Source organism: Brachionichthys hirsutus, chromosome 13 (genome assembly GCF_040956055.1).
Source record: "Brachionichthys hirsutus isolate HB-005 chromosome 13, CSIRO-AGI_Bhir_v1, whole genome shotgun sequence".
In the NCBI taxonomy this organism is placed as follows: Eukaryota; Metazoa; Chordata; class Actinopteri; order Lophiiformes; family Brachionichthyidae; genus Brachionichthys; species Brachionichthys hirsutus.
In genome coordinates, this window is record NC_090909.1 from 1327745 (window position 1) to 1336121 (window position 8377).

Consider the following 8377-nt stretch of genomic DNA (forward strand, 5'->3'; position numbering starts at 1 on the left):
ATAAATAACATGTTTGTGCAATAAATTACTGAACAATTATACAATATATGCCTGAGATATTACAGCGCAAGAGCCTGTGCACTATACCTTTTTATTGCCACTCACCCTCGATGTATCTATAGTCACACACTGTGTGTGTGTGTGTGTGTGTGTGTGCGTGTGTGTGTGTGTGTGAGTGAGTGATAATATAAATATACTCTTTAGATCCCAGAGGCAAACTGACCTGTAGGTGCCTCTTAGAGAAAGCAACCCCGACCTAACCCTAAATCATTTCATGAATTACATTTAAAGATTATAATAACATAACTTTTTTCTTGAGCAAATCTATTTTGTAGCTATAATAATACATCGTTTATATAATAAAGGTTGTCCTCTTCAAACATGATTTTCATGCGAGAGTGTGTCTATTATCAAGGTCATGCAAACATCCATCATCACCCAGAGGGTGCTCATCAGGTCATTACGAGCAACCAAAATTACTGCAAAGATAATTACCCCCCCCCGGGGGCCCATCTGCAGGAGGCGTACCTGCACAACAACCCAATATGTAACAGGCAGTCAGCTGTGTAAACTACAGCGTCTGAGTTTACTTATACTTTAACATTGTTTGTATTATAAGCGATTATACAACAGGAGCCAAAGTTTTAGAGTTTTTTTTCTTCCTCAGTTCATTCCCCCTGCATTAACTCATTTGTGAATATATGTTGACGTGTTCAAGGGAAGGCTGGATTTACACGTTTTTATGCAACATAACACTGAAAACTGTCTGTTTTGCCCCTGCAGCAAGAAACCGTCATTTGTTTATTCTCTCGCAGCATAATCCATCCTGTTCTTCTCCATGAGAAACACTGACAGGCGCTTTAAAGGCGTATTTCAGTTTGGTGTTACTGGAGGAGAGAGACAATGCTTGTCAAGTTGTCACTGTTGTCTCCCTGAGGTTTGCCTTTTCTTTTAAATGTGAAGAGGTTTGAAAAAATAATGATGTTATCCTAATTTAACAAAGACGTTTGAGCCTCAAGAATAGATGCTGTGGAATTATTCCACAACAGCAGGACAGTACATCTTTGTTGGGTTCTATCTGCACAGCACTTAATGGAATTAAACGGGAAGATTGATACCACTGTCATGATTGAAGGCTAAACATAAATCTGGAACCAGCAGGTAGCTGGCTTATTCATATAAAGACTGTGATGAAGGAGGTAAATCTAACATGACTCGGTTGACTCATTAAAACTATGTACCCCCACCTGCAAAGGTCAACGTTTGACATATATTGTGTGTTTAGTCCCTAAAAAAATTGAAATGTAAGACACAGTTGGTTTTGCTGAACCGCTGGGAATGCAGAGATTAAAGAGATGACAACAAGGAACATGTTTCATAAAACCCAGCTTCGGCATGGACGTAATTATTGATCAGCAGAAGAGCAGCAGCGATGAGAAGAATCCAGTCTGCTCTTGTGGAGGAAAGAAAGAATCCATATCAAATCCATAGAAAAGCAGATGAGGCTGAATTTTGACATTTAAATTTTCCACACACGGATTTATTCGGGTTATTTCCCACCTGGACTCTGAGCTTCTACCTGATGATTGGAGGATCAGTCGCTAATACTGTTGACCACATTTTGGCAAAGCCATTTGAGAAAATAAGAATTAACAGCAGGACAGATCAATGCATTATGGCCAAGATTGATTTGGTGCAAAGAAAAAGAGGGGAAAAGCACAGGTCTTTTCAGCTCTCCTGGTGGGACAAAGTTAGCTGTCTGACTGGGCGTGGCTCTTGATGAAAACTTGTCTTGTCTTGTCACAATTGAGATTTGAGATCTGTCTAACTTTGCCCGGTACTATTAAAGGCACGAAAAGAGCACAGAGCATGTGAGTGCATGTGAAAGGTTAAGTATAATCTTAATTATTTGAGTATTTGAGTACAGTATTTAATTAAAATCCTGGCATGTACCCTGTTTGACCAGGTGGGGGCAGTAGAGAGCTGGTTTTAAATAATGGCGACTGTAATACACAAAATGTCCACGGGATGGCAGCAAGCGAACAGAGGTCCTGCTGCGACGCGCTTGTGCGACCGAACCGTATAATATCTCTGATCTTTATAACTCATGTTCAGCCGTTTAAATCCTTTAAACCACTTCTCTTGGGTTACTAAAACCAGAAAAAATCAAAATATTTCACGAAAGAGATTTCACTTTGCTGGTGAAATTTGTGAGGCTGCGTGATCTCAGAAGATCTGCGTGTAATAGGTATAAGACACTAGATCGGATTTGTCCTGCAAGGTCGATAAATTCATATTTTAATTTATGATGCTTTAAAATGAATGGTCAAGAAAAGTCATTTTTATGATTTAAACAAATGTCAGTGTACGACTAACATTTTCCTTTATGTTGACATCTCTTCAAACGACTTTTATCGCTTGAGATTTGCTGGTTACCGAAAAATCTTGTCAGAAATAATCGGCAATCAAAATATTACAGTAAATAATCAAAAAATAAATAAATGCGAAAAGACATTTTCTGCTTTCAAATGGAGCTGAAGATTTAATTTCTATATGTCGGCCGTTGAAAACGTCGTTCGTATAAACTCTATTTAGGACAGAGAAGCTGTTAAATCTGAAATAAACCCTTTTGATGTAAATGCAGAAATAATGTATTTGTTATTTAGCCTACCGTAATTATTATTATAATTATTATTTAAAGTTCCTATAAGGTCTCTTAAATACAGACTGCTATAGTTTTCCAGATAAGAGTGTCGAAAGAGGGAAGTGTTGGAAATGTCTTCTTCACCTGTTGAATTCAACCAATCTCCAAATGTGATAATAAATTAAATCATTTTCAAATCTGTCCACTTATGATCAGACGTAAGATGCTCTCTGGCTTGTTTTACAATAATCAGCTTTGTGGTAAATTTCCAAAGATTATTAATATTTCATTAAGTTTCAAATATTATGAAACAGAGCTCGCAAACAGATACCTCTTTATAAAATATAAAATAATCTATTTTTCCCCAATAGTTAACAATCTTTGACTTATTCATTTCATTTTTTTTACATTTAAAATGTTAAAATTTCTCGTGGTTTTTATAATTCATTTTTAAAGCAAACTTTTCTATTTATTTATAAATTAACAGGAACATTTCCTAAATTCACATTTAACTATCTATCTCAAATGCAGTACAGGATATCAGCTGTACATTCTGTTGTATTCACACATGAGTTCATATCCATCACACATCGAGTCAACATCAGCCTCCCAATGTCCCAAAGAGATCACAGGAAATAATCTGTTTCAAACGTTAAGAGCTTGCTGGAAGTCTTCAGAGACCAAACACCTGATTTCATGCAAACCTCAGATATTCTCGTGTTCGTCTCCACTATATTCTTTTAAAGCTGTTTTTTTTTTATTACAAGATGCAATCATCTAATTTCTTAATAAGTTTCCCACATTTCTGAAATGCCTCATGTAGGACCTCCCCTTTCATTCATTACGCACCCCCACCATTCAAATCAGAGGTTCGCAATTTGAATATTGGCGCGACGTTGGGGGTGAAAGGGTGCCCGCGCGCTGCGTGCGCGGGCACAAACACTCACACTGAATCCTTGTGGCCAGGAAAAAGCATTGCAACTCGTGTATTACAGTAATATCAGGTGAGGCTTGGCGCAGAAAAGCTGTCCGTGACCGTGCGTAAAAGCTGCTTTTGTCGCGCATGCACGTGCGCCGCCCCTGCGCTCTCGGTGAAGGCTGGCGGGTCGCGCGCAGTAAAACAATGGAGGCTGTGAATGTGACCCAACAATAACTCGCAGGGCTGCTTTCATCTTTTTATTTTACTTTGCACGCAATAGATTCAAATGAAATAATGTACTTTTCTCAGACGACTTGAATGGCGGCACAAATTGCATTATGGCTGTCGTTGCCACGGCAACACATCTCATTTGATGCAATGAAGTTAAAACGTTTTCTTGACGGACTTTTTATTAGTGAATAGCTGCACCGAGGTCGGTTTTGAAGTGGCTTTTCTTACTGTTGCAAAATGCCTTCATAAGACGCGAGACTAAAGATCAAAGACAATAAACCTCCATTACCTGCAAATGTTTTTCAGAGATCTGATAAATATAGGCTACTAATTCGTTAATACTTACTTTCATTAAATAGCTTGTGATTTTAAACGCAATTATAGGCCATATATACCGAAACACTTTCGCTGTCCAGCAGAGCCAAATCAAGTCATTTAAATCCTGCGCGATACTTCAAGTAGAAAACGGACTTTTGGTTGAGTTTAAACTAATACTGATTTGACTTTCGGAGAGTTTAGGACATTTTGATGAGATGAAAGACGGCCGGGTCGGTACCGGAGCGCGTCATCTCCGCGTCACCGAGCGCCTTTCAGCGTTTGCCTTTAACGTAACGTTATAATAAGTTACCAAATTACTTTAGATTACGAACCCCGACTCGGCGTGCGCTTTATTCTCACGTGTTGTTGTTATTTTTGCTGATGCAACACTGGGTGAAGTCATCCCCACACCGCGCAGCTCTAAATTGACAAACTTCACGCAAGTGATGAGCGCGTCTTGGCTGCGCGCGCGCACGTCTGCAGAAGGTCTGGGATCGTAGAGGACTCGTCTCAAAGGATCTCTCCTGTGATTCTCATGATAATTAGAGGCGCGCCTCTCGAGACTGTCCACGAGTTTCTGCTGCAGACATGTCCATTCTGGGTGAGGGGACAAACACAAAGACATTATGTCTCACGTTTAATCATCTGAAAATCAGGCCTTCATTCCCTCATCTCAGAGTAAGGTTCAGTGGATGAATGGATGAGTGCCATCATGCACTTCTGCGCGCGTCTGTCGGGGGGCGTGAGAGGCGCAGCTCACGGACTCCTCATTGCAATTACATCGACCGTCTTGCATAATGTCAAAAACCTCAGAGGGTGGGAACGGCGTTACATCACGCGCTCGCGAGGGGGCGGGGCTTGGACGGTGTATATGATTTAGGACAAATGAGATGTTCAGCCATTTGGAGAAAACGGTGGTGGCGGCGGCGTAGCCGTCCGGGGCGGACAGCCCCAACTCTCCGGTTTGGGGGGGGGGGGCTGTGGACGTGGAGCGCAGCCGTGTGACGAGACGCAGAGAATACAGGGCGACCCGTTAGTTTAGCAGAAATGGACGGGGCCAGGGAGACGTCACGATGCGCAGTCGCCAAGAAGCTCTGCGCGCCGCTCGTGAACGCGCTTCCGCACGTCCGGAGGGACCACATCTTACCGGGAGCGCAGCCGAGCCCACCCTGCAGCATCTGAGATGAAACAGTAAGAAACATGATTCACGTGCACGTGATTTAGTGTGAGTTTGTGTGGCGCGTCACGGACCGCGCACTGCGCGTGAGATGAGTGAAGATCTACAGGCCGATTAAACGCGACCACGCGTTCCTTCCCGCGGGGCTTGTTCTGTTCCAAGCCCGGTTTAGTGTCGGTTTGGAAGGTGCGCAGCAGCAGCATCTGGTAGACGCGCACGGACGTGCAGATTCACTTGTGGCTGAAACCACTTTCTGGCACGACGTATCCACAGAGTCTGACCTCCTGGCCCGCAGATGTCCGCGTCGGGATGATTGGCTGCTTCTCGACGCTTTTAACGACTTCCTGTCTTGTCTTTGTTGCTATAGTGATCAAAGACGTTTCCATCACTCCTTCTGCTCGTTTAAAAATAGGACTTGCTTATTTGACTCCTATAGAAATGACTCCGTGTATTTTTTCCTGTAGCACCCCGTGTTATTATTGTTCCACGCGTTTTGGAGCGATGATAATCCCTTTATAACGACGCCGACGCACGGCGGTGTCAGAGTGGCGCAACCTCTCTCAGCACAGCGTTGACTTCTGTTTGGCCCGTTTGGAGACAGATTGTGACCTGGAACAGGGGGGGGGGGGGGTATGATGTCATTATGACGTCATACTTGATGCTATAGTTAATAAGTGTATTCGGAATCCCTGCACCAAACTGCGCCTAAAACGTTTTCCACTTTAATTCATTACGCATGTTTTATATCAATCCGGTTTAAATGTAAATGATTTGTAACACATATTTTACACATTATTTCTTTGCGTAATTTGCTTAATCACTGAGATCATGAGCTGCATCACTCAATCGGAGCGGAACCGGGCCGGACGGTCTAAATGCGGGGTGAAAAAAAAAATACACACTGATGTTGTGTTATAATTTTCCCTTAAACTACAAACGAGAAATGGATCACAAGTTATAGGAGACATGAGCCTGCAGGATCGAGCTTTAATTTGTGAGGGAGCTGAGAATCTGCAGCAACATCTGGAGCTTTCCTCTGGTGAAGAGTCAGACAAGCTGCAGGTGCGAAGCTCTGACAAGCAGGACGCACAGCGACATGCAGGTTTCCCATGGAGGGAGAGAGAGAGAGAGAGAGAGAGAGAGAGAGAGAGAATGGAGGAGTCCGACTCAGACTACTTGTTTTAAAGATGTCTGTCAGGATATTTTTGATCTTCTTTTGTCCTTCATTACAGAGACACACCAGAAAGCACCTGAACTGAAGGCGCTCCCTCCAACCTCCATGCAGGTGATTATGAATCCTCCCACCTTTGCCTCGTCACTGTCCGACACCGACACGCACAAGCATGCACGCACCTCTGGAGCAAAAGCATAAACCACGCGGACGCAACGGTTCCGCTCATGCTCGACCCTCTACAGCAGCTTTTAATGACCGAAGCAATCTGTTGAAAGAGATTATTGTTCAACGCGATTGCTGACGACGCCACCTTCAAAGAAAACGTCACGGTATTAAGACACTTAAGGGTCGGGTCGGTGGGACGCGCCTGTGCGTAAAGTCCATTTCCGTCCTTACTTCGCCGTCTGCAGGTTTTTAGTAGCAGCTTTTCACCTTTTTTTTTGTTACACTGTTAGAGTCGTCCCATTTAATGCTTCAATCAAGACAACATTTCGAACCCTTCAAAGAGATCAGAATGACATCAAATACGTAAATAAATAAAACGTCGTAAAGCTATTAGTTACACTCGTTTTTATTGCATTTTGAGGGACAGCAACGCGTGAAAAAATATGTTTGTCCACTGTAACGACCGGACCACAAATTCGATGCAATTAGAAATAATAGGAGTGCAATATTAGCATTAGAAATAATTTACCAAATAAAAATCAATTAAAAGTAACTTTATTTATCACAATTGTTGCCTGTATTTAACAATCTGCAACTTATCAGACACACGCATGAAACCACGTCACAAACGTGACTTTAAACGTTTAGAAACATTTATTAAATGTAGGTCTTGTTATTAAATGTTATACAAGCGCGATATATTTCCTCAAGCAGCGTTGATTAACGTGTGGGTGATTAGTGCACGGAAACAGCGGCTGCAAGAAACACACGCTCTCCGTAACGGTGGCGCAATTACACGTCACACCTCAACGAGCCAAATGGGATGCCAGGTTAGTGACGTCACTCCTCGCTCCCCTTTTTCAGAAAAAGCAATTTACACGAAAGGAAATAAGAAACATCTGAATTTCGAAATTGACAGAGCAATATATTAAATATAACGTGTATGTATTATTTTTCACATTTCTAAATTGTATCACAATAAAATTAAATCTATTTCAAGAATTGTTGTGAGAGACTCCAAAACATAGCTGATTAAATCGATAATCAGTGCAACATATTCACAATTGATTTATAAAAACAATGTAATTCCAAGAGGTTTATTTGCACATTTAAGTGAAGAATTGAGTTTAAACTTCTATCATTGTGTTAAATGAACTTCTATCAACATGTTAAAGTCGGTGATGAATCTGAACTAACACTGAAGATATTCTTTTAATGGTATATGTTAAAAATATTTGAATAATGGACACTGCAGAAATCTTTTTTCATTCTTAAGAATTCTGTATATTAAGTATCTTGCTGTGTATTCCTTTATAAACCTGTAGTTTAGTATTTACCCTTGCTGTCAAATCTGGCCATCTTTCTACGATCATGTTTTTCTTCATAGGACTATTTTTGCACAATATTCCCCCTGTGCTATATTTTGTTCCCATACAGATCTTTATTGTCGTTTTCTTTCGTCCACTGGACCATCGGCTAGAATGCTTTGTTTGAAGTCCAATAAGAGCCCATACTCATTTTGGTCATATAAAAACACTTAATATCTTGGAGAATGTGTTTTCCCAGCTGTATCCCTTGTGAATCTTTAGTCATGCTTGTTTTTCATCTCATTTCACTGAAGCATTTTTAACACCATTTGACAAATTATCTGCACTAACACTCCAAATTTACGAGTACTATTATCATCCCGCCATCTCGCCTCTGGAATATGTCCAAACGGCAGGCGGTTAAAATTTGTTTTGGTGGATC